Genomic DNA, 26,994 nt, shown 5'->3' with positions numbered 1-26,994 from the left:
AAGGCCTCGTCTCCCTCCACTATCACAAAACCACTGAGTGTTGTGACAAGCTCAAGTGTGGGTGCCGTGCCCTAGCTGCCTCCCCACTGCCTCAAATGCCTGTGTGTGCCCTGCGGATACTCCGTGCATGCTAACACCAAACGAATGGATGACTCAGAGCTTGGAAAGAATCCACAGCAGGCTGGAGAGCAAAGGCACAGTTTATGTCTCAAAGATTAAGTTGTTACCTTCCCCTCCCCCGTGTGCCGGACACCTTTCCACATTGAGAAGAAACTTCAGAGACCTTTCCCCAGGAAGTGCAACGTAGAAGACAGGCCCACTCACGGGCAGTGGGGCCGGACAGTGAAGCCTCTGAACAGCTGGGCACGGCTCCCTCCCACACAAGGGAAGCCGGGCAGATCTGCGCTCCCAGCACTGCCCCACCTGCTAAGCACTAATCCCGAGTTCTCTCTCTCAGCTGGCCCAGAGAAACCCAAACGCCCCATGCTTCTGAAGGGCTTTATCTCCTCTTTCCAGGAACTGAGCTCGGCCCCTTTCCGAGGTGCCGCCCGCGGAGCAGCTGCCGCCCTGAGCCCAGGCGAGCTCTGGGTGGCGGTTTCAGCCTACCCGAGTAGCAGAGCTGGAGCCTCGGATCCTACTCCCTCTCAGTCCCTGGGCTTCTGTCTCACAATTAGAAAATCCGTTTGGGGAGCAGAGCAAAAATCACACCTAGCTAACAGCTGCTCCGGGTCGGGGGTGGGGAAGGGGAGGAGGCGAGGGAAGCTGGAATTCCTACTTTCGCCATAAATTGTATGCAAATGGGTTCTTTTCCTGGCAAGGAGCAGGGAGTGAGTGCGTCTTTCATGAGCTAACCCCGTTCCGCTGGGAGGGCTGTTCCTTTAATTCACCAACTGAAAAAGTAGGAAAGGATGTCTGGAGGCGAGGCGTCCCATTACAGAGGAAGGAGCTGCTATATAAGCCAGCCAAAGCTGGCTGCGCTGGCCACAGCCTGCCTACTGTCACACGCTCTCCCGCGCGCGCAGACACACACCGGCCTCTCCTCTGCACAAAGACTGTGCGCTGGGGGTGACAGTGGGGGCAGCGCACGTGGGAGCCCCGCTGCTCACAGCCAGGTCCTTATTCCATGGAGCTGGTTCATTTAAGGATCTAGGTCTTTCTCAACTCCGGAAAGGTAAGTGTGCTTCACCCCCATCAGCAAAGATCATTATGGTACACTGCATTCCCGGGACCAAAGATGTTGTGGATTCATAATTATAACACTTTTGCTGTATCTTCACTGCCGGTAAAATGGGGTGTTTGTTGTGATCCGATGCGCCTCGATTGTCTTCTACTTGTGACTTCCAGTCTTGTAGATTTTTGTTGTGTGTCGGTGGGTTTTACTTCTAGGAACAGCCACACGTGGAAGGAACTTTTGGTAAAGTTTTTATCTCTGCGTTCTTCAGAGGAAAAGTAAGAATTTTCTGTTAGCTCCCTGCCTGGCTGATTTCACCTGTGAGTGTTTTTGTTTGAGAGTTAGAGAGGTGGAAGTTGAAGGTGGACATCGTTCATGGCCTCCCTGTGGGATGGGTTAAGGGAAGGTCGATAGAGGGTTGTAGAGAGAACATTAAGATTGTATTTCTAAACGGCGTTCACCTTACAGTTTACAAAAGGTTTTTGTCCATCCATCATTCCACAGCATCCTCCCTGTGGTTAGGCATGGAAAGGGATGAGGCCAGAGGGCAGAGGGAGGGGGCGACTCCTAGGGCCACATGAACAACTATGGACTTCAAGGTGGGAGCGGTAGACACCAGCTTTTATCCTGAAGGGCAGGGGGCCTCCCCGTCGTCGATACCTCCTGAGTCACTGATCCTTGGGCTGGGTATATGTGTGTTTCCAGGGTGCTTAGGGCCAGGAGTATCCTGAATCTTTCTAGGATCACCTCTCCCTCCTCACCTCTCCCTCCTCACCTGTCATCACAGAAAGCCCTGAGAAACACCTTGCCCCAGGGTTGGGAAGCTCTACCTGGAGGGTTGTGAGAAAAGCACAGGGGTTCCTCTCTTCCACCAGTGTAATAAGGGGATTAAGAGCTCAGGTTTTGAAGCCAGAGGTCTGTCACTTTGGTATCCCCACCACCCACCATCAAAGGTGTTACACCAATGACAATATGTAATCTCTATGAGCCTTAGTGTCCACTTATCAAAAATGGGAACAATAACTTCTGTTGTCATTATGAGGAGGAATGAGGCATAAAGCATTTGGGAAAGTGAGTGTTCAGTAACTGGAGGTTTGGATAATCATTGTCATTATCAGAAATAGCCATCACCTCGGAAGTTAAAAGAGGCATTTAGGCAATCTTGGATTGTTTTTCATGTATTCCTCACTCCCTTACCCCCAACCCCCATTTTTTTAATCTCACAAGTCTGAGGGTGTCTCACTAGGCTGGCAGGTCAGAGACTTGGCTGTATTTTATAAGCAGGACATTGTTCTGGCGCAGGTCGGGGAAAGGGAGCAGCCCGAGGGCTGGAGGTAAATGTCGAGTTCTGACTCCAGATGCACAAGGTTTTGAGTTTGGGCGTTTGCAGATTCTAAAGCTGTCAGCTATAAAGTACGATGTTGCCCGGGGACTCTTTGGAAATGCTTTCCATCCAGAGTGAGAGCGGGACAGGGGAGCTCCACTTGAAGAATGAATGCCTCTTTTTCATGTTTTGTGGACCTTTCCCCCTTTTTTATGAAGGTTTCCCATATGTGCTTTAGAAATAAAACCTGCTGCCCACCCCAGCCAGCTTCCCGCCTTGCCCTTCAATATGGTAAGCCCAATTGAGGACTGGAGGAGGTTTGTTCAGTGCTAAAGAAGCCTGTGGAAAGTTTGCTGGCATTGTATGCATCTCAGCCCATTTCAGTTGATGTAATTGTGCTTTGACCATGTGTTTCAGGCAGGTGACGGCATCTGGGGGAAGAAAAGGGTGGCAATATGAATGTTCTCTGGTTTGCTCAGAACAGTGTGAATCAGATAAGGATTGAAAAGGGGGTATTATCAGCTTTACAATCTTTAAAGTATTTTTTTTCTATGCTTTGTTTGAAAAAAACCCAGCTTCCCTCTCTCATCTTCCACTGTACTGCCTGTATCCTCCTCCCAAAGAAGTTACTGATCTTCCAGCTTTCAGTGATGTTGTCATATAAAGAGGGTGATGATCTGTATCTCTCAGGGCTCTTGTGACATCCAAATGAAATAATAGATGGCAGACTCAGTATCTGACACATAGTAAGGGCTCAATAAATAGAGGGCTTTTGTTGTTGTTTTTTGGTTTTCTTGCTTATCAACTTATAAGGACTTATCTGAAATTAATGTCCTAAGACGGTGGTTTTCAAACTTTTATTTAGCCGTGGAAATATTCATTAAAGGACACTGATGGCAGAACTCCAATATGAGAGGTAAATGTGGGGCTGCTTTGGTTGAAGTGAGGGTGGAGGTTCCAAAACTCGCCCCTTTGTTCTCAGCCTCTGGTACGTTTCCATAGAACCTTGAATGACACAAAACACGGTATAAAATAATGGACCCAGGCAGTGTGCATTCAAGCTGCGATTCTGCACTTCAACAGGGTCGTTTGCCCCTTCGGGTCCTCACCTGTAACAGAAGCCAATGCAATTCCCCAAGTAGTACAGTAGATAAGAATATAAGAAGTTTAAAATGCTTAATGAAGGAGGATTCTTTTAATTAATCTTGAGGATAACAATAGCCAAAATGTATGGCGAGCCTACTCTATCCTTAAGATCCCTTGTGTACATCATCTCACTAAATATCCACAGTCTGTCTCTGAGGAATGGACTGTGCCTACTGGAAAAAGACATAGCTTGAAGGGGGGAGTGAGCAAATAATTTTTCCAGAGTCCTAGAACACAGAGTGATGGAGCTGGTTTTCAGACCCATGGTCCCCAAATCAGAAGCACATCCCACCGTGTCCCTTCTGAATACTGCTGCTTTCTTGCACTACCTTTAGAAGGAAAAAAAAAAAAACTTCCTTTCTGACTAAATCCACCCCTCCAGCCAGACTGTGGCCACCCTTAAATACAGCAGTAGCCTGATCATATAACCAGAATGGAATTTGGAAAGGGAATTCAAGCTGACAGAATGAAAAACATGTCCCCTTTAATCCTGCCCTTTCTAATGCTCGCAATGAACCAAGTACACCTAGTCCCTCCTCCCCCTGGATTTCTATGGACAGATAGCCATGTTTTCTTACAGGAAAATAATACCTAAGCTGGTGTAAAACACAAGTCCTTCCAGACTGAAGTCATTTTAGTTTGAAAAGTAGGAAGGAGATAACAAACCTTTAGTTCACTCCAAATACCCAACCCCTTTGTGATGATAAAACACACACAGTAATTAATACTGAGGGCTAACTGTGTATCACTTATGTGAGAGGAGGGTTTGTCTATGGTTTTTCATCTAATTCTCACCCTAACACTGCAAGTTGTAAATCATTTGCTCCAGTTTTATGGACAGAGGACCAAAGCCCAAAGAAGTTAAGTGGCTGACATGAGGGTTTTCCATAAGTGAGGAGCACTGTTGGCTTTGAAGCCAAACCTTCTGACTAAAACTCTACTATTCTTTCCACTATGCTGCACTGCTTCTGGTAGGCAGGGCTAACCTCACAGAACCTTGAATGATGTCTTTCAGTGATTGGCCAGATGGTAGAGAAGCCCCCAACTGGCATTGGTGTCTATTGACTTTACAGAACAGCCCTGCCTGTATCATTTTTCATGGTGCTCAGAAAAGGTCAGCTCATGGTGGTGCACTTCTCTGCCTGGAAACAGAAAAGTTCAAATTTCAGCCGAGAGAGAGACAGACAGAGAGAGAGAGAGAGAGAGAGAGAGAGAGAATGAGAATGACACTAAAAGTAGCAATCTGGTTATTCCTGTTAGTTTTCATCCCAGGAAAGTAGGCATATACTTTGCTGTGCTCTGCAAGCTGGAGCTCATGGGGAGGGCAAGGCTGTACCTGTCCCTGCACCCTCTTTGAGAGTCAGGTGAACAGAGCACCTGGTATAAAAGGGCCGACTGGTGGGCCAGAGTGCAATCAGTGTGCCCAGTCTTGGGGCAGTGAATCTCAGGATGATCAGGAAATGGTTGTAGGCTCCAAGCCACAAATTTCCCTGAAGTCTCAGAGATGAGGGTTATGGTTCAATCGCTTCTCACTTTGAGAAGATCAACGGGAATTCCCATGAATCTAAACCCCGCCAGTTCGAATACCTTCAACATGTTGGGAAACGTGAGATGAAGGCTTCCTTCCAAGGGGGACAACTCCCTCAGAATCCTGCAATCTCCAGGCAATAATTCCATCCGTGCAAAAGATAGCAGTGGCCTTGCCTACCATAAAAGGGCTGTACATACCTTATAAGTTCTTGGTAGAGGAGAAAAGTCTGTGTACCTACCTGATTCTAACCTGGGAGACCAGACTTTTATTTCAGTAATTCCCTTATGCCTAGAATTTTTTTTTCTGTTTCCTTTTGCCTTGTCTCATATTTCTGGCCTCTATTAAGCAGCAATCTAATTCAATACTATCATTGCATCCTTTGACCCTCCATCATGGAATAAAAGCAAAATGCCCACCCTGAAAGCAGATTGTGAGAGTAAAATCCCTCCCATATGCATTTCTAGTCTATTTGCACATGGAAGTGAAAAAAATCATGTCAAGTTGTCTCAGATTTTTGAAATTTCCAGAAATCCACAAGTTCTTAATTATACAGCCATGGTAACTCAAATAGTTTTGGTTGGCCCTCTAACACCTACCCACCCCTCAACACCCTGTGTCAAGAACCAGAGAGCTTTTTGTAAGCTCTGAAAGTAGACAGCTTTGCTTCAGAACTAACTGGTTAACTCTTACCCTGGAGGAGATGAGTTGGCTGCTACTAACTTCTGCATGAATGGGTCCAGAAAGTTCTTTTAGCAGGGGTGGAGGAGGTGATTGTAATAGCTAAAATTTCCTGACAGTCATTATGCCATTTCATCATCAACCGTCCAGCAAGTGTAACTGTCCCCCATTCAAACACAGGGAACCTGAGGCTGAAAAAGTTTAAGTAGCCTCCCCAACACCACACAGATAGTAAATGTCTGAGCCAGAACTCAGACCCAGCTCCCAGTCCTGCACATGTGGCTATAACCATTAGGATATGCAAGCCATACTCAGCACCTTAATTCTATCCATCTCTTGACAACAAAGAGGGCTGGACACCACAAAGCTGAGAAAAAATCAAAAGCTCATCTTTCAGACCACCATGTTCTGTTCAGCTGGGCGGCCACTGTTACTATCTTCAACTTGCTCCTTCTGGTTTCACTTCCTGTGGAAACTGTAATCAAATAATTAGCCTATAATTCCTAATGTAATGTGTTTCCTCTACTGGGCTCTAAGCTGCCTGAGGGTGAAGCCTGACTCACTCCCCGCACCCTCTGCCAGTCTGAGACCTGAAGCATGAACACTCATAAGCAAGTGCTGCCTGATGCAACCAGGCTTGCCCTGCAGGCTGCCTGAAATACCCCTCTTCCGGGTTCCCACAGAGCTCTCTGCTTCCCCCACTGACATCTGTGTATCATGTATACTTCGATAATCACCTCCCCCCACCCCACCTGCCTGCACACCCCCAAGGTCAAGATCATCGGTGAAGCAGGAACTGTGTCTTGCTGGTGCTTGTGTTCCCCAAAGCCTAGCTACCTGCTGACAGGTACCAGGCCCTTAGTAAGTTGTTCTTGAAGAAACTCTGCTGTCCCAAAGCAAATGGAACAATAGCGCAACACTGCCTTGCTTCTGAACTGAGTTCTATGGTTTATGCTGGATAAATTTTCAAGAAAGTAGGATACACATGAATTTATAAGCGTATAAAATAACTTTTCCATGCCTCACTTTTGGATGGTCCCAGAAACTGTAAATAACCTGACAGATAGGTAAACTGAGGCCTAGAAAGGTTGTCATCAACACAGAGTAGGAAGTGGTGGCACTGTTGTTCCTTCCCATGCCAACTCCCGTGACTATGCTTCTTCCACCATGCCACTTAGCACTCAGGTGTTATTCCCATTTTTCAGATAAGAAAGAGGTTAGAGACAGCAGGCTACTTTCTAGAGGGATATTTACACTTTTATTTTTTTATTTTTTTTTTAACGTTTATTTATTTTTGAGACAGAGAGAGACAGAGCATGAACAGGGGAGGGGCAGAGAGAGAGGGAGACACAGAATCAGAAGCAGGCTCCAGGCTCTGAGCCGTCAGCACAGAGCCTGACGCGGGGCTCGAATTCACGGACCGTGAGATCATGACCTGAGCCAAAGTCGGACGCTTAACCGACCAAGCCACCCAGGCGCCCCTATTTACACTTTTAAAGGGTAGTTCAGTAGAGAGGGCAATGCTTAACAAATAAGAGAATTACTAGTGATGGACTTCAGGCAAGGGGATGCTTTGAAGGATTAGGAAAACCCAACTTTTATCACCCAGGGCTCAGGGATGTGTTCAGGGGTAAAACCATACTTAGTAGATAGAAGAAAGATGGCAGAGACTCAATATTGAGTGCAAGTCAGTATATTTTTGTTCAGAACTCGAAGCCTACAAATGCAGCATAGGGAAGTCCTGGGTTGTAGCACTGCACTGGGGATCTCAGCGACACTGGACACTGTGCCACCCAGAGACTAGCAGGAACACTGCATCCAGTAGGCACCAAGATACGAAATAACAACAGTAACAATAATAGTAAAGCATGTGAGTGCATCCAGACAAAAAAGCCATGACTTTCCACTTAGGGAAGAAACAGTCTGGGAGAGGCAAATACCTAGGGAGCCTCAATGCAAAGGAGGGAACCCACCTGTTGGGAAGCTCAGGGAAGAGAAACTCAGCTCATGCTGGGCATAGGCAACTTTAGTTCTACCCCCAAGGGAAGTCATCTGCTCCTTGGGAAACTTATGCCCTGGGTCCTGGGATGGTCTCACAGAGGTAGCTTGTTGCAGAGATGTCACAGTAGAGTGTTTCAACTCATAGGTAGGTTGTTAAAAAATGTTTTCCTTAGAACCCACAGAATTTTGAAGTTAAAAAGGCTCATTGGCAGCCTCTAAACCAGGGGCTTGGAGACTGGATTTAAAAGACTCCTCCAAGGTGATTTGGAGGCTCCCACAGAGAGATGGAGAGGCCAAGCAGGGGCTCCATTCAATCTTATTTTAACTTAAGCCCCTCCACTTTTACCTGTTTTGTACATGGAGCTTCCTCATGAAATGTTGTTTGGTGAAGGAGTTTTGTGGCAAAATAACAATAATAACAATAATAATAATAATAATAATAATGTTTTTGTAAATTGCTGGCCTAGTTAAACTCCCCTCATTTGGAAGATGGAGAAACAGATTCAAAGGAGAGAAAAGTCCTCCTAAGATCTCACGCCAGTTGGCAACAGGCTCAGGACTCAGTCCGAGGTCTTCTGACTCTTGCTCTTGGAAGCCAGGGACAATATAAAAAATGTCAGAGTTAATATATTATTTAAAAAGGAAAAATTAGCAGAGTCTTACTCTCTGAACAGCTTTAGTGCACACGGGTTGAGGCAAGAGTCCACTGTATTTGTTATCTCTCACTGCATAACAAATTGCTGTGAAACTTGGTGGTTTAAAACAACACCCATTTGTTGTCTTATAATGCCTAAGGTCAGGAATTTGAGCATACCTTAGCAGGACGTTCTACTTTCATGGTTTCTCACAAGACTCAGTCACAGTGTTGGCCAGGATTGGGGTCTCATCTTAAGGTTCAACTGAGGAATTATTAGCTTCCAAGCTCACTTACGTGGTTGTTGGCTGCATTCAGTTTCTTGAGGTCTCTTGGCCCAAGGCCACTCTCAGTTCCCTGCCACATGGAACTCTCCAGCATGCCCATTTGTTTCATCAAAGCCAACAAGAGAGAGAGAGAGCCTGCAAGCAAACAGACATCACAATCATGTGCAGCTTAATAGTGGAACTGATATGCAACACCTTGGCCATATTTTGTTTTGGTTAGAAATAAGCCACAAGGCTGTCCCACACTGAAGGGAAGGGAATTGCACAAAGATGTGAACAGCAGAGGCAGTATCATTGGGGCCCATCTTAGAGCTTCTCTGCCCCTCCAACAGTCCAATGTTACCTATTTCTGACAACTTCTTACCAACAACAAGTTCACCCAATCCACCTGCACTTCTGTTAATGAGCAATCAGGAATTATGGCAGCCACTAGAGGGGACTGGGTCTTAATTAAGCTTTCTATCCATTTATAAGGGAGAGCCAGATGTTTTGCATTAGATGTCCTAGTTCAATGTGGAGCCATAATTCATCTTGAATATCCCAGGACAGGATCTTTCAAGGCAATGACTTCAAATACATTTCATTCAGTGACAAGACATTGAAACTGAAACTGAAACTCATCCATTGTCTCCCCTCCCCAATCTATTCTTCTGTTAGCAGATGTGAGGAAGACTAAAATTTGGGACTAATTCTTTCTCCCTTTCCACTTTTTCCTTACTATGCCACCATACTCCAACTCTTGTGGACTCTATTGCCTTAACAAGTAAATCAGATCATTGCCTCCCCACCCACTCCCTCATCCTCCTACTTCAGGTCGTGCATCTCACAGATAGACCACAGCAATGATCCCCATTGGACCCCATCCCTCCAGACTTTCCTTTCAATGTGTCCCTCAACCTGGGTTGTAGGTCAACATTCCCAGGCTTAAAGGTTTCCAAATGGTTCTCTTCTGGCCACAGGAAAAATTCAGATCTCCAACCTGGCATTCAGTTTCTTTCATGGTCTGGTTTCCGGCCTCCAAACAGACCTTTTACTTCAGCTATAATCCATGCTTTCAACACCAACTATTTCATGCTTTTTATGCCCTGGCAAATATCACTTCCTCTTTCCTAGAATATCTTTCCCTATGTTTTTCACCTACTCCTAATCTCCTTTTAAAATTCAATTTAGGAACCACCTCTCTCCTCTGGGTCGATGAGATGTCCCTTTATTGTCATCCCCTTCCACCCCATATTTTTTTCTGTCATCACCGTTATCATGCTGGAATTGCCTGTCTGCTCATAGATCAACTCTTCCTGTCAACTCTTGAAAGGAGAATTTGTATCTGGTTCATATGAAATTGAGCACAACTGAAATAAAATTAATCTTCAACCACAGACAGGAGTCCTTGCTGTGTCCCAGATTTGGACCTCCGCTGCCTCATCTGAGTTTATTCAGAAAGCCCAGACCTTGAAGTTGTTTTCATGCCTTGCCCTCTAGGCTCTCAACTGTGCAGAGTGATGTCATAACATGTGACAGGAGGAAGCCAGCCTAGTTCTGGGACAGGAAACCGTCTCAGGACACAGACTTCAAGGAATGTCCTTGCTTTCGGAGGAGGCCTCTGGGATCAAAGCATGCCCTGCCTGGGATTTGGAAAAACCAGTACCAAGGACAGAGGAGACCTGTCTGGGGATTTGAAGCTGAGTGACAAGAGATCCAAGTATCTGGAGGTTATAACAAGGATCAGTCTACAACCGGTGGGAGTAATGAAAGGACACCAGGGAGGGATGGAGACAAAGAGCTCTGTATCTTAGGACATGAAGAAATTCATAGCCCGGTGGCCAGGGGAGGATTGGCTAATGGTTAAGAGTCTGGCATTGGCATTAGTTCTGGGTTCAAGAGCTTGATATTTTCTTGTTAACGTAATCTTGACCAAGTCTTAACTTCTCTAACCCTCGTTTTCAACCATATTAAAGGCAAAATAGTAGCACCTACTTCATAAGGTTATTGTGATGGTTAAAATACATAAGTGAGCATGAATTGCTTAACACAGCACTGGCACTTGGGCATAAATGTTTTATTGTCATTGTTACCTGTTGTCACAATTGTTGCTGGTTATGAGGCTCCATTAGACAAGCAGTTCCCCAGACTGTGGCCTGTGGCGCACTGTACTCATGAGATGCACCTGTAAAAGTGTTCTGTGGACAAAGGGGTTTAGAGGACACTTGGCACTGTGTCATGTTCTTGGGAATTCTTACTCAATACATGGTTCTAAGGGTGGAGATATAGTAGATAAAGGAACATTCAAGATCCTTATAAGCTCTTCATAGCGTTTCCATTATAGTGGAAGGAGGTAGATGATAACAAGGAATCAAACTTATAAGTACAATTTCAGGCAGGTATTTGCTAAGAATAATCAGAAAACACAGTAAAGGAACAGGCAATGACTGGTGGTGAGTGGGATACTCTTAAGTAGGGTGAGACATGGAGATGACATTTAAGCAGAGATCTGAATGAACTAGGGAAGTGAGCTCTGTAGATAGTGGGTAGGAGTTCAGATTTTATTCTGAGTGCGATTAGAAGAGTACATGCTCTGAGAAACCTATAGCAGTTAACCAATTCAGCTTTGTTGAACCCAATACCCCCCAAGTTACTTGACCACAAATGCCATTTTCCACAGGACATGTACCTAAAAACATCTTGGAATATAATCTGGTAAATTCTGTACTAGAGCACAAGGCTTCATAGATTTTTTTAAAGGACTATAAATTTGCTCTCACTCATCTGGACCTACAGTAAAAAGTCCAACAAACCACTTGGGCTGACACGGGCATGTCCAGAGCAAGAAAACATAGCTCTAGAGGTAAATACTTGCAGGGTGTCACCCTAATTAGCAACTCTTTTTGGCCAAGATGATCGATGAGCACATCCAGGCTTCAGTAGACTCTGGAATCCCATCTCAGGCCAAAGGAAACTTGCCAACATCTGCCTAAAAGCTAATAAGTGTTTGCAAACAGTACACCTTGGCTTAAGCATTCTCCAAAGGGGAAGTGTACAAAACATGAGGTCTCCCAGCCAGAGGCTCTGGGAGAAAGAGCCTGTCTCTCTTACAAAGAGACAGCCACCAGATTGCTACTAAAGATCTAGGAAATGGAAGGTGAAGGTGTCTGCTTGGGCTCTGATCTCTCTATTGAGCAGTGCTAATGTAAATTTCCACCTGATATGAACGGCAGGAAGTTGCTTGGTGAATCAGCCCAGCGTAGTAGTTGAGAACAAGCATTTTAGAGTCACAAATTAGGGTCCAAATGCTGACTGTCCCTCTAAACCAGTCATTGAATCTAGCTAAGTCTTGATTCATTTAACTTCCAGATATGCATAATAATACCTGTCTCACCAGGTTGTCATGATGAATGAAAAGATATATGATAACATGTATAAAAATCATCTAGCATAAGGCATGGCACAAAACAGGTATATAGCAGGCTCTCAACAAAATGTTAGTTTCCTTCCTGTCAGGTTCAATCTGTATTTGGTTTTATAATAATAGCTATCATTTTCTAACAAACTACTATATTCCAGCAAGGGTCAGGAAACCACCAGGTGGTGGCTTATTTTTGTAAATAAAGTTTTATTGGAACACAGCTATGCTCTGGCTACTTTCTCTGCAGTAGTAGAGTCTTTGTGACATAGAACATCTAGCTGCAAAGCCTAAAATATTTGCTATCTGGTCACTTAGAAATAAATTTACTGACTCCTGCCAGTATGCTAATTTACATATATAATTTCCAATCACCAGAGCCTACCAAGGTTTATATTATTATACTTCTACGTATAAAGGGATTGAAGCAGAAACAAAAGCTCACCTAGTAAGTCCCAATCCAAAACCATAATGCTGAAGGAAGCTTCAAAGAATGACAGAAGAGTGATTCATTTGTGTGAAATATCCTCGATTTCCCCCCTGACCACCTCTGTCTTTTATCTCTCTCAGGCTAAATTTCTTGATTTTCCTGCTGAATTAAATGCTGAATTAAATGTTGCTGTCCAGAAGGGATCCCCCTCCTCTTTTCCTTATTTGTTTATTTCTTTCAAAATGAAAGTTGTAATTCCTAAACCCTCTGGAAGACCCTCATGCCTTGACTGATTTCTTAGAAACAATAACTCTGTTTTTAGTTGTACATAGCATGAGGGCCAGTTTTCCAAAAAGGAGAGATTTGTTAAGCTCCTCTGTCTGCTACTTCTCACTTTATCTTCCTCTCACTTACTCACTTTCTCTCCAGGCCAGACTCAAAGAGAGTAGGCTGTTTCCAGGGGCTTTAAAGATTTGCCTGAGACAAAATTATTATAGAGCATTTGGCTCTGTGCCCCGCTCAAGTTCAAAACTGTACATTAAATGGCTATGTGCACTCCAGAACCCCAGACCCACCCTCCCAAAGGGCCCCATTTTAGGGATCCAACAACTCTACTTGCATCAGTGATATTGGATGTCATCTGTGATATTTATTGCATAAATATTAATTCTTTAAACTGAAAAAAAAATGAATCTTGCTTAAAAAGATAAGTTGGTGTAGCAGAAAGAGTATAGGATTTGGAATTCTACGACTGAGTTATTAATTCTGAATCAAATAATTACTGCCTGGGCAAGTTATTTCATGTTCTGAAGCCCTCAGCTTTAATAACAGTAAAATACGAACAGTGCTTCCTAACTCACAAGGTTGCCATCATAATTAACTGGCATCTGTTAAGTTCCAGGCACAGGATACATGTGAAACTATCTGTGTCACTCATGGTTTACATTGGTAGAAAGTCTCCATCCAGGAGCTTTATACTCAGAGACTGGCCATAGTTAATCATCACTCCCATCTAATGTGTAAAGAAATGGAAGGAGAGGGTCTAGATTTGTTCCAAATCTGCACTTTCCCTATTGTGTGTCATCAAACCAAATCCTGTGATGTATTTCAAACACAAAATAATCAAATAGCTTTGGAAAACACTATAAACTCTCCTCCTCTTGGAGATTTCCAATGAACACAAACACATTAAAGACTCTGGAAACCCTGAAGTAAACAAAGCTGTGTAATTTGTTTGGTTTAAAATAGCATTTGGTTTAAAATAGCATTTTCCAAACATGTTTTTCCCTTGCATTAATATTTGCCAACATGTTGTAGATTCCACTTTAGAAAATGCTGCCTATAGTTATAGAGCTAATTAAATCCAAGTCAGGGGTTCGAAATATCTCTATTTCTCAGGCTCGTGTACAGCTTCCCAGACATTATCCGGAAGTCATAAAGTTCCTTCATTGTTACTGTGGACCCTGACAACTGGGTTTTTTGGAAGTTTGCCTTTTTACTTTGGTTGTGCAAACCACACTTTTACATCAATCAAGGATGACTGCAAAGGTGAGGGTTAGGAATGGGGTCTCTGACATGTGAGCCAGTCCATCTGAATTAAACCCCTGCTCCCCTCTGTCTACCTGTGTGAGCTTGAGCTGTTTCCGTTTCCTCATCCCTAAGCTGAAAAAAATAAAGGTAGCTACCTCATAGGTCTTGGAGAGAATTCAACGAAATACCCACACAAGATACACATGAAGCAATTCTTGGCACAGATATCTTCAATCAATGTTAGCTGTTATTGAAGCATTTAAACAGCCTCGTTTGAGAAAGAGAAAGTAGACAATGAAAGTATGTTTCCTTGCATGATATCACACAAATTAATTGCTGGAGCAGTGTTAGTTTTTTCTGAGAGTCCAGTTTCTTGCTTCCAATCTTAGAAGCATAGTATCAAACTTTATTGCACTTGACTCATACAGGCTTTTACAATTGTCAGAGAATCCATCTGGCTCCCTCTGACTCAGGCCTCAAACAGCATTCCATGCATTCATGCATTTGAATATCAGCACATTGGCTTGGAAAAGATTGCCAAAACTACCTAGTCTTGCTATGCCAAATATTTGACACACATATCAACACTCCTTCACTTTGGTACCCATGGCATTCATTGCTAAGCCATCACAGCACTTTTTCCCCTTGAGTGCAAAGGAGGCCATGGAGTCTTTCTCAACACAGTGCTGGATAGCCATGTCAGCTCACTGAGGTTGACACGTAAACTGAAACTTAACTGCTTTCCCAAACCAATTCAACCTCTCAATCAATGCTTGAACCACCTCTACAGTATTACTATCTATTTTTTCATCTGTCCGATGTTGTGAAGCTCCCCTATTAAGAGAAGCCACAGAGGAAGAGAGAAAAAGAGAATAGATACTAACAGTTGGATAGCATTTACAATCCTATTATTCCATTCACTGTCTCCAACAACCTTGGAAAGATCCTTATTTTACAGCTCAAGAAGCCACAATTCAGAAAAGTTATGGGACTTTGTCTAACGCTTCCCAGAAGGCAAACAGAATTTGATCTCCTGTATTTCTGCTCATCACAATGCCTCCTTAAGAATTTTCAAAGTCTTTCAAGGCTACATCTCTGGCATTGGGTAGTAACAACAGCTTCACAGAAGTCACTATGTCACAGAGCCCTTGTCAGAAGGTCTCTTATTTAACGTTGAGGTATGAGCCAGTCTGTAAACCTTCCTAGATAAATCTCTGATCTCTTCACCTTGGCTCAAGAGCTCAAGAACCAACTTCTAGTACTTTTGAAAGAGTCAACTAGATTTCCTAAAATTCTGGATGAAAGCCAGAGGAGGTCATTGTTCCATTAGGAAATGAACTGAAATTTATGCTTGAAACAATTTTTCCAGAATTTTACAGGAACCTATATTGTTGCCACTTGGTCGGACCCACTTTTTATTTTCCTTTATGTCTAGGTAAGGAATAGGAGAGAGAAAGCAAGTGCTCTGCAGAATTTTTATTTCAAAAATTGAAACCAGACCACACCAGGGCAGTCTGTGGTCTGAATGTATCAATGGATCTAGTCATATTTCATCTGAGCTTTTCTTAGGTATACTAAACCACAAATATGAATCTCATTATTGTGTCTGGATGGAAATATTTTATGGATTAAGATTTGTGAGCTTAATTTGGTTGGTAATGAAACTTCTGTTTGGGGGATGGGAAGACAGAAGCCACAAAGCACCACCAGTGTTTTAGCCAAACAACTAAAGAAAGACACAGTATTGGGGGGTGGGGGGAGGGAGTGCTGAACATAATATTGGCTACTTGACATGGGTCTGAAATGAAATCCAAATTTAAGTTCAGCAGAAATATTGCCAAATTAGCGGTAGACCACAGGTCCCTAGAACCAAAGAGTCAGGGGCTAGGGGCACACAATCTTGCTTATTTGACGAGAGAGTGGATGTGACCTGCTCAAGGTCTCACAGCAAGAGGCTGGTAGGACTGTGCTGCGGAGCTCATCTCCTAGCCCTTTAATCCACTGTACTCCCCACCACACGGTCCCAGGAGAGCCTCAAATCTCTGGGAGCTGAAAAATAAAAGTCAGAATTCAAAAGGAGAGAGTGATCTAAATTTAACCAACAATGAATACTGCAAGAAAATTGGGAGAATGGATAATAACCCAGGATGCTTCATTCACATTGAAACCAGAATTTTACACTGAGTATATCACAGGCCTGGTCGAGTTCATCTCCTGCCAAATGTCTAGTTGAGTTGACCTTTATCATAGAGAAGGTTTATCTCAAAGCAGATAGTACTGGGCTCTCAAGAACCCTTGAGGTATTGACTGGAACCTCATGGGAAGGAGCCCACAGCGTCTTGGTCAATTTTGTAACTCCTGTGCTTAGTGTGGTATCTGGCACACAGTACATACTCACTGAATAACTGAGCAAATAAAAATGAACTAATTCTGGGAGTGCAGCTATGATGAATTCCTTGATACATCTTGTCTTAGAAGAGATCATAGGAGAACTAATTCCGTTAGGGCTATCAGGAAAACAAAAGTATTTGTTCTTTCATTAATTCCATGAATATGTCTGCTATGTGTAAGTTCAAATCAAGAAATATATTTAGCGTTATTTTATGTAAATATAAACATATTGTGCCTTCACTATGCTGTAGACACTGAGCTTGGTGTTGGGTACTAGAAGATGAATGACTCAGATATAGTTCCTGCCTTCATGGAGCTTAAAGATTACATACAATCTAAATCCTTACGGTCTGACATAAATACAAGATAGAATTGGTTTATGTTCTAAAAGAGGAAGATACACATACATAATAAAGTCACCCAAAGTCAATTTTAGAATGACACATGATGGAAATAATATCAAATTAAGAACTCAGAGAATTCAGAAAGAAAAAAAAAAAACAAGAAAACTTCTAATAACAGATGATTTTTTGAGCTCTATCTTGAAGGACAAATAGATTTGTTCACTCAGAGATGGCAAAGGGGCTCTTGAGCAGCCTTCAACAGATCTGGTACCCTCTCCCATTGATAACTGAGATATGATCATGTCTCCAAAGATTTTCTCTTTTGAGCCGGGTGTTTGAAAGTAATGGAAGCAATGCTTGGGACTGGTCTTGAGCCATAACTTTTTCCCTTGGCCCTCAGCACAAAATGCTGTATAAAATCGTAGTTCAGAGCACTTACTTTGGACTCAGATGGACTTGTGTTCAAATCCTGACTCTACTTAATGAATATCTGAACTTACATAAGCCACTTAACTATTCTCTGCCTCATTTTCCTCACCTTCAAACTGAGAATAAAGATAGTGCCTCATATTATTTTTCTGAGAATTTAAAGTTGGAAATATAAAATGCTTACTGGCAAAATAAGCCATGCAGTGAATGGTAGTTGATGATATTTTTATTACTTTTGTTATCACTGTTATGATTTCAGCCTCTTCCTTATCTTCTCAATCAATATTTGGTGATTTTAATCATTTCCTCCCCCAGGAAGTCCTCTGGGAACTTCCAAGCTCAGAGTGATACTTCTTTCTTCAATTCCTTCATTCAGACCAGCACTGCCACTGAACCCTGCATTGTATTTTCTAGTTTCTGAGATTTCTGGAAACAGAGAGTAAATCCTTAGTCTGCCTCATCTCCCTAACAATCAGCACACTGTGCAGCCCATAAGCTTGAGAGTATGTGCCATGTTCCCAATCTGCAGTGACACTTAAGAATAGCACAAATATTAAATCCAGAGTACATGGATTTTAAAATCAACTGCATTTGTGAGCTTTTAGGAGGAAATTATAAGCTTTATAATTAGAACATGCTGATCTTCTTCATTGTAGTATCCTTCATGGTTAACTCAAGGCTTGGCAGATGGTAGGTATTTAACAAATATGTACTGAAAAGATGTATAGTTGGATGGATGAATGGGTGGATGGATGGAAGGAAGGATGGATTGACGGATGGATGGATGGATGGATGGATGGATGGAAAATTGAAGAAACCTTACAGGGCCAAGAAACCTGGAAATCTCTTAACACAGGGTCTCTCCAAGATCCTATTGGTGATATTTTGCTCTGGGAACCTTTACAATGACCTTTACTAGAAGCTTTCCATATGCATCTATTTTTTTTTAATTTTTTAACATTTATTTATTATTGAGAGACAGAGAGACACAGAGTGTGAGCAGGGAAGGGGCAGAGAGAGGGGAAGACACAGAATCTGAAGTAGGCTCCAGACTCTGAGCTGTCAGCACAGAGCCCGACGTGGGGCTCGAACCCACGAACTGTGAGATCATGACCTGAGCTGAAGTCGGTTGCCCAACCAACTGAGCCACCCAGGTACCCCCATATGCATCTATTTTTGATCTATCTCAGTAGCCTGGGCTCAGTAGCCATCTATCTCAGTAGCCTGGGAAAACCAATAAACCTCAATCAAATTCATTGACCAAGAGGGAGGATCTCTGGGTTTTAATATAAACTTTACCACTAATTAACTGCTGACCTTCTCTGGTGTTTCTGTTTAGTTATTCCCTTTCACGGCATGTACTACCTCTAATTATTCGCATGTGGCGGCCTGGAGTGATGTATTCATAACATTTCTGAAGTAAGGCTCTGCAGAAATGTATAGGTGTTGATCAGCAATGCCTGCCATGTGTACTAGAAGGATGTGTCGGTGCCACAGATTTGCCACCCCAGGACTCAGTGATCCTCCCAAGTTGCTTCTAAGCCTTGCTCCACTCTGATTTTGACTCTATAATCTGATGTCTGTCTGTGTCTATGGAAAATGCTGAGAACCTGAGCCAACCATTTCCCGTCAGGAGTGATGTCTTAAAAGACTAAACCACAAGCAGCCTGTTCTGGAGAAATCCCTGGCGGAGCATCACGGACAACCATCCCAGTAGCAGCACTGCCTCTTGGCCAGAGTACTGACCTCCCAGAAAAAGAGCTCCACCCTAGGCTCACAGAATTGTTTTTCTTGCTACTGAATGGGAATAGATCAGGAGGAAAACCCGAGCTATCTCCTAGGCCTCCTCACTCCCCTGAGGATTTCAGAATATCCCTGTCACTTGACAAACTGAAGTACTGACAGTGATACAATTTCAAGGAAAAAGCAATCGTGGGCAAAAGGGGGCTCCTCCACATTCCTTTACGAATCTTTCATCCTTCAGAGACTAACCTTTCACTAACTGCCTTCTCTAAACAAAGGACACAAATCACCACACAATAACAACATACATTAGTTACTGAAATCTCTCTCCTGTTAGGCATTATCCTAAGTATTTTCATAGATTATCTCATTTAGTCCCATTGTCTCCCAGATAGAGTTGAAAGAACTTTATTGTAGGGTTGGTATTCTTGTTACCATTTTACAAACAAAAAAGTTGGGGCTCAGAGAGGCAGTGTTACATATCCAAGGTCATAGTCACTAGATGGAGCCATGTGAAGTTGCCTCTGTCCAACCATTTGTGACCTACAAAAATGCGGCAATGCCTTACGGGCCAAATTGATAGCAAGTGGCAGAACCAGGGTTCAATAGTATCTGACTGATTCTAGAACAGATATTCTCAAACATAGCACAGACCCTCCTTGGATAGTTGTCAATTTTAGTGTTTGTTTTCCTCTGTAACTGTTTACATGTCTGTTTCCTTTATTGAACCATGAACTCAATGAGAGCAAGAATTACTGTCATGGGTCTCTGAAACACCTCACTCTCCTTTGGAATATCTTAGCACTCATTCAGTTCATCTCTGTTGAATGCAGGAATGAGTAAGTTTTTAAATGAATTAATTCTCAGGCCTCTAGGATGATTGCTGGCTCCAGTAGCATCCGAATTGGGCACTAGGTAAGCCACCGTGCTATCTGAGTGGATAAATGCTTTTCAGTGCTGGAATTCAAACACCTAGGGCTTGGAGGTGCTTTGGTTTGGCAGTCAGAGCTCTCTTAATTCTTTGAAGACAGGTTGTGCTGGCCTCACTCAACTGTAAGGATCAGATGTCCTCGGAAAAAATCCACACTTAAGGCTGTTTCCTGGCTCCTCTCTCTTCCTGACACATTCCAAGAAGGAATTTATGGATGTTGGGAAGGACAAGGGGTGAAGAATTTCTAGAACCTTTAAGAACGCCCATGTAAGCAGCTCCATGCTTAACTGACTGTGCACAATAAAATTCTCTTGCCTGTAAGCAAGAAGAAAAATTTGGTGCAAGCTGCCTCATATGTTGCCAAAATGATGTGGAAAGAGATTCATCTGCATTTCTAAACAGTAGGAATCCTCGTTGCCCCCAGCCTAGGTATTTCATGTACATGCCTAAGCCAACAAGATAGATATATTCTGTGAGCCACTAAAAATTAAGTCATAAGTAACGAATTCTGAAATGTGATTCTAGCCAGTTGGAAGTTTAATCTTTATCTAAAAATGAAATTGTTTATTCTCCAGCTGTGACCAGGAAAGAATTCAAAGATTGTTGATTCCTTCATCTAACAACGGTCTTTGTCCTGTGGTGAGGTGCCTAAAAATAACTGATAGTTTATGTCATGCTGCTTCCAAAAGGTTAGCTACCAAACAGCTCTACTTGGGGATGGGGTAGGGACAGATCTGATAAACAGACAAGAGGCACTTTAAAGCATAAAATTATTGTCCAAAACGTCCTTGGGATATGGCTCCCATGATACCAACCGTGGTTTCCCCATCTATTAAATGAAGTGTTACATCAGAGTAAAGTTCTGAATAAAAATATGTAATTCCAAGCTCTGGAAAATGATCTACACTGGCAACATCTAATACCAAAGAAGTTGAAATAAGAACTAATTTTTATATTTTAACAGTAATGAAGTCCTAATGGTTTAACACCCTCCCCCACTTAAAAGAAAAAAAAAAGGCTTCAGGACCATTATTTTTATCTTTTTAAATTTTGAGAGGGAGGAGGCAGGTACCATAAATATGCCAGGTATTTGGAGACCAAGGGACTGAAGACAGAAGCCTGTGTTCTACCTAGTCCCCTTAGCAGAGGACACTGAGCTATTAGACATCTATTCTTAGAGAGATGCAACACTGCTTCCTGGGCTTAGTGCCAACTCTTCACATTGACCTTTCATGTACTCCTTACTATCATTCTACCAACTCCATGTGCTTGCTCCTCTCTGCTCCCCCTAATGTTGTTGACATGCCCAGGAGAACTAACCTTCAGTATTCCATACCCTTTACCCTACCTTTGCCTCTATCAGGGAGCCACAAAGGGAAGCATCTGTTATTACTGTCATCTTTTTTTAGTTAAATGCTTCTTTCTTTATTTATTTAAAACATTTTTAGTGTTTATTTCTTTTGGGAGAGAGCGAGCAAGCAAGTAGGGGAAGAACAGAGAGAGAGGAAGAGAGAGAATCCCAAGCAGGCTCTGGGACGCCAGCACAGAGCCCAACGTGGAGCTCAATCCCGCAAACATGAAATCATGACCTGGGCCAAAATCAAGAGTCAGACGCTTAACTGACTGAGCCACCCAGGCGCTCCTATTTATTTATTTTTAAAAAGAGAGAGAGAGAGAGAGAGACTGAGAGAGGGGCAGAGACAGAGGAAGTATCCCAAGCAGGCTCCAGGCTGTCAGTGCAGAGCCTGATGTGGGGCTCAATCCCAGAAACCTTGAGATCATACCCTGAGCCAAAATCAAGAGTCAGATGCTTAACCAACCCAGCCACCCAGGCACCTCTACTGTCAACTTCTTTATTCTCCTTATCAGCCATGCATCCCAACTTTTTTTGCCTTTTCTCTGTTCCCTTTCTAAACTTCCACAGGCTTCAGATTCTACCCACCTACTACAGTGATATCCATCCACTTTTCAAAATGCCACCCATCCTTCAGATCCATCTCAGATGGCATTTCTTTCAAACTGTTTTACTTAAGCCCCTCACAAAAGTGCAGCCTCCCTCCACTTTAAACATGAATAGAGTTAAGCCAGCCAATCTCTGTTGTTACCTATTATATTATTATAATCATGATGTATCTCTCTGATTCTCTCATCCTTTCTAGATGCAAAATTTTCTTTCTTATCCATTCCCTATTTGACCAGTGTTATTACTGCTTCTATTATTATTAGCCACTATATGTAAAGTACCTACTGTGTGCCAGACACTATGCTAGTGGCTTAACATACATCTAACTTCATCCCAAAATATGATGAAATAGATATATGTATAAGAATGTAGGGGATGAGGCAAGTGAGGCTCAGGAGAAAGTGAATGTCCACAGTAGCAGCTACTAAGTGGAAGAGCTAGATTCTAATGTAGGTCTATTTCCAAAGACCAGGCTCTTTCTCTCACACCCAGCTGCTTCATTGACGGAATAGTTTATATTACTGAAGTAAATGGACTGAGTCCCCTCAAAAACTTTGGGACAGAGTAGTGTAGGGTCAATAGAAGAAGAGCCATAAATTATCTTTGTTTGACAAGTTCTAGCATCTTCCAAGAAAAGGGTGAGGCAGAGCAGGACAAGATGTTAGGCATGGCCAAAATGGTCCCTAGAGTAGCTAGTCTTTGGTTTCACTTGAAGAGAAGAAACTCATAGAGAACTTGGGGCTCTAAGGGATGCAGAAAGAGGAAGAAGAAAAAACTTCCTATCCCAAGGTAGAATGGAGGGTGGGAGGGAAGGATGCTGACCTGAGGCAAGATGGATGTCCCTTCAGATTTGAGGAGGACAGTAGCCATTAAGACCATATGTACCTGGATATGTGTGAACATGTAAGGTCCAAAAATGTAATGGAAATTATAATCACATATTTGCTTGTGTTTAGAAGATGCCATCTTCTCTCACTAGTCTCCTTCCTCAGGTACTACCTGACGTACTCACCCATCTTCATTAAACAGGACACGTATCAACATCATATAGTGCCTCTTTGACCTCTCTGAGCTTCAGTTTTCTCATTTGTACCATGGACTTACTATCACTAAGCACCCCTCTAAACCAATACTGCTCAGTAGAACTTCCCTGAAACAATGGAGGTGTTCTTTATCTGCACCGATGTTATGGTCACTGGCCACATGCCATTGTAAAACACTTGAAATGTGAGCATTATAACTGAGGATGGAAATTTTAATTGTATTTCATTTTAATTCATTTTATTTTTAACATCCACTGGTGACTAGTGGCTACCATATTGGACACCACAGCTCTAGACCAATGAATTCAAAATTTTCTACTTCTTCTTGAACCTTCTATCTTATGGGGAAATGTTTATGGTAGTTTTTTTTCCCCTCCAGATTAATTATGTTTTGAGAAATTAACAGGAATGGAGGGGCCTAAGGGGTCTCATAAAAAAATAGTGTGCAGGAGTTCATTTGGCTCCAAAAATTGCTTTTGATAAAGACACACAGTGAAGTTTGATCTGTGTGTACTTTTCTGCCCCCGGAATATCTGCTGAGACAGAATAAAGACCTGGGCAACATGCAACGCTTGGAAATAGCCCATTTGTCCTAAATGTGTGACTATAACAATCTATGATTGAGCCAGTGCAAAAGCTGTGTCTCTTCCTGTTGCTCTCATTTGAAAATATCGATGCTAATCAGATCCTTTAATCTTAAAAGATTGATAGACCCATACGTATATTTATACCCATATGTCCCAAAGCATATTTGTCTGGGATCTCTGAGAAATCTCCACTTCCCTGCAGAATTTTTATCCCTGTTTGAAAAAACAGATTTGTATATGCCAGGGTAGGGATTTCAAGAGTTGAGAGAAAGCAAATTCTAGGCAAATTATTCATTGAAGTCCATACTTTTCACTACAGAAGCTTCGCTTTGATGAGCTCCTGCTGCTGACAAAGATTGTGCCATCCCCACTACCTGCATTATCTCATGCACTTTTCACAACAATCCTTTGAGGAACCTGTATCACATTTTAACGACGAAGTGACTCTGGCTTCAGATAGTAGATAACACTTTGCCCAAGAAAGAGAAAGGCGAACGGTGACTCAAACCCAAGACAGTTTGTCTACAAAACCTGTGTTCTTCAACACGAGTCTACATTCCAATCCCTTGGAGCGTGCTATATTCTCAAAGAAGCCCTTTCTGTTGGAGAGTTCCAAGTAGAAAAATATTTCTCCTGTTGTGCTGAAATTTGCCTTCTTGTAACCAGCCCTCCTCCCCACCCCCAACATAAACACGCATTGACTCTTGTTCTGTCACTGAGGGCACAAGGGACTAGCCAGTTCCTGCTTCCCTAGGATTTATACATGGTCATCCTGTCTTTCTCAACCCTGGCTTTTTCAACTACAAGATAAACACACACAGGTCCACACTCATTCCTCCTACAAGATCCTTTCCAGACTTTCCGTTGCCTGATCACTTCCTATAAAGATAATAATCTGCTTGTGCTTTTTAAAGAGTCTCTATAGAGTGAGTCGTTCATTCTGAAAATTTAAAAGCCCTACTCTCAGAGCATGATCCTTCATACCTAACCTAAATGTCACCAACTGGAATCTAAAGTAATTATCCCTAGGTCTATCCTCAAAGGAGACATTAACCAGCCAGTTGTCTGCAGGAGAATATTTTACATTTTTAAAGGTTATTCTTTGCTCCCTATTTTCCTCTCTGGTGTAAATATTTCCAGTTCTAGAAAATTTATCTTCATAAGGTTTATCTCCTCCCTCCTCAGCAATTTCTGCAGTTCCTCTTTCATCTAGATCCAGGTGGCTGCAGAGTTTAAGACAGGATTCAATGTGGAGGTCAAGCTTAAGTTTAAGCAAAGGGAATCTAGTGCCCTGAACTCATGCTAGGTTTTGTTCCTAGGAATGCAAGAAATAGGGGCTACTTTTTAAAGTGTGCCTACTATGGGCCTGACGCCATGCCGGGTACTTTCTGTACAGATTTCTAATCCATACTTCCCTCTGGAAAGACTCCGACTCCCATTTTACCAATAAGATCATGGTTTAGGGAGGATAAATAGGTTGGCAAAGTTACAGAGCTAGTGAGCGACACTGAACCCAGGTGTGTCTAATCCCAAAGCCTGGGTGTTTTCCTCCACACTGGAGATGTAATGGGTCTTTTCTAAAGTATAAAAAAAATCCACCTGCCCTCAGACCACCATGAGCCAGTGGGAAATACACAACCCTCAAGAATCACATTTCCTTCCTCCAAACAATGTGGTGTTGGCTGTGCCAGTACACGGCTCTTACATACACGGTGAAAAATCCTCACTCAACCCATACTCTGGTCATTATTACCCTAGACTCATTGCCTCAGAGTCTCAACCCTCAATTCTAATGGCCTTTTAGATGGAAATTTAAGTCATTTAGCAACACACAAAAAAAGCATTGGATAAAAGTCCAAAAGCATTTCAAGCTTGGCCCATGGCCCTTCCTCATAAAAAAAAAAAAAAAAAAAAAAGAAGAGGCTAAGAATTGATGGGAAGGGGGTGGAAGGAAGGACTTTGTGGAAGGCAAAGAGAGTTAAAGCGATTGCAATAGAGTGTGCAATTAATGAATATTTGTCCAGTAAACAAATAAAATGGGCTATGCTGGTTTAAAAGAAAAGAACTTGCCAAGTTTCTCTTCTTCATAATAATTTTTATTCAGTGAGCTGGCCTACACCACAGATCCACAAATTCTTATTTAGGAAACTAATTTGAATAAGAAAGCATACTCAAAAGAAGTGTTTGCTTCCTTTTTTTGTTGCTGTTGTTTTTGTTTTTTGTTTGGTTTCGCCTAACCAGGGGGTAGATGCCCTAAGTAGATGTTACATGGATAGTTGGTAAAATATCAAGCATGAATATAATTAGGCTGTGGTGGGGATGTGTGGATAGGAAGTTCTTGATTAAATGCATAGCCAATGAGGTGCCTGGGTGGCTTAGTCAGTTGGGCATCTGACGCTTGATTTCAGCTCAGGTTATGATCTCACCAAAGGTGAGATCATCCTTCCTGACAGGGCAAAGCCCACTTGGGATTCTTTCTCTTTCCCTCTCTCTCTGCCCCTCCCCTGCTCACACTCTCTCCCAAAATAAATAAATAAACTTTAAAAATAAATACATAAATAAATAAATAAAGTGCATAGCCAGTGTTTTCTAGCTCCCCAGACCCCTGCTCAGTCCTACAGAATGCTTCTTAGTTCCATTTTCCCTGCCATAATCCCTCTCCAGATTTTTGCAAAGACTTTCTGTTGTCATGCAGGAGGCAATCACGTGGTATCATGTTGATGCATCCTATCACGGGGATAAGACCTTTCTGGAAAAAAAAGTTAGAAAACCTCCATAGGATAAGCATTCTAAATACTACATCTAATTGACATAAATAGCTAACTCTGAATGAGCGAGTAAAAGAGTAGCATGGGTGATTGAAAAATGCCAATTTGTGAAATGACTAATTAAAAGCCAAATAGCCCTCAACTATTTTCTTGAACTACATTTAGGTGTATTTCCTAATTAAAGAGGAGTATGAATGACTTCATGCCCTGTATATATTGTTCCCATATGCATCCATAGCATGTTTAGGCCAATATTATAACCACCTAAGGTTTAGCCATGTCTCCCTATCCATTCAATAATTTCTCAGGGTGCCTGGATAGCTCAACTGGTTAAGCGTCCAACTCTTGGATCTCGGCTCTGGTCATGATCTCACAGTTTGTGAGTTCGAGCCTCACATCAGGCTCTGCACTGACAGCACGGAGCCTGCTTGTGATTCTCTCTCTCCCTCTCTCTCTCTCTCTATCTCAAAATAAATAAACTTAAAAAATTATTTAAAAAATAATTTCTCAAAGACCTTTGACAACAACCCTTTCCTCCACTATCTTGATTAGCTGTACTGGTAAATAGTCATAAGACAGATGAATAAGACAATTTAGCAAGGTAAGAACTGCCTCACAATAGCATACTCTCCTCCATACTCTGTTGGTACCTAATGCTTTTCACTC

General features: G+C 42.5%; 1 protein-coding gene across 10 annotated transcripts in view; it reads left to right on the top strand.

Moving 5' to 3' along the window:
* The first annotated feature begins 824 nt into the window (after nt 1-824).
* The window catches only part of TNC (tenascin C), a 94,879-nt gene continuing 68,709 nt past the window's right edge, over nt 825-26,994 (top strand). For 2 of the 10 annotated variants that reach the window (XM_060608876.3, XM_060608874.3), the window contains exon 1: nt 828-1,171. The gene's annotated coding sequence lies outside the window, so the exon portion shown is untranslated. Of the gene's footprint in view, nt 1,172-26,994 lie in introns of all 10 variants that reach the window. The other 8 variants (XM_078436558.2, XM_060608873.3, XM_060608875.3 and 5 more) reach the window with 8 other exon arrangements.

Source organism: Panthera onca, chromosome D4 (assembly GCF_046562875.1).
Source record: "Panthera onca isolate mPanOnc1 chromosome D4, mPanOnc1 haplotype 2, whole genome shotgun sequence".
In the NCBI taxonomy this organism is placed as follows: Eukaryota; Metazoa; Chordata; class Mammalia; order Carnivora; family Felidae; genus Panthera; species Panthera onca.
Note: the sequence above shows the minus strand (reverse complement) of the source record. Positions and strands in the feature narration are given on the sequence as shown.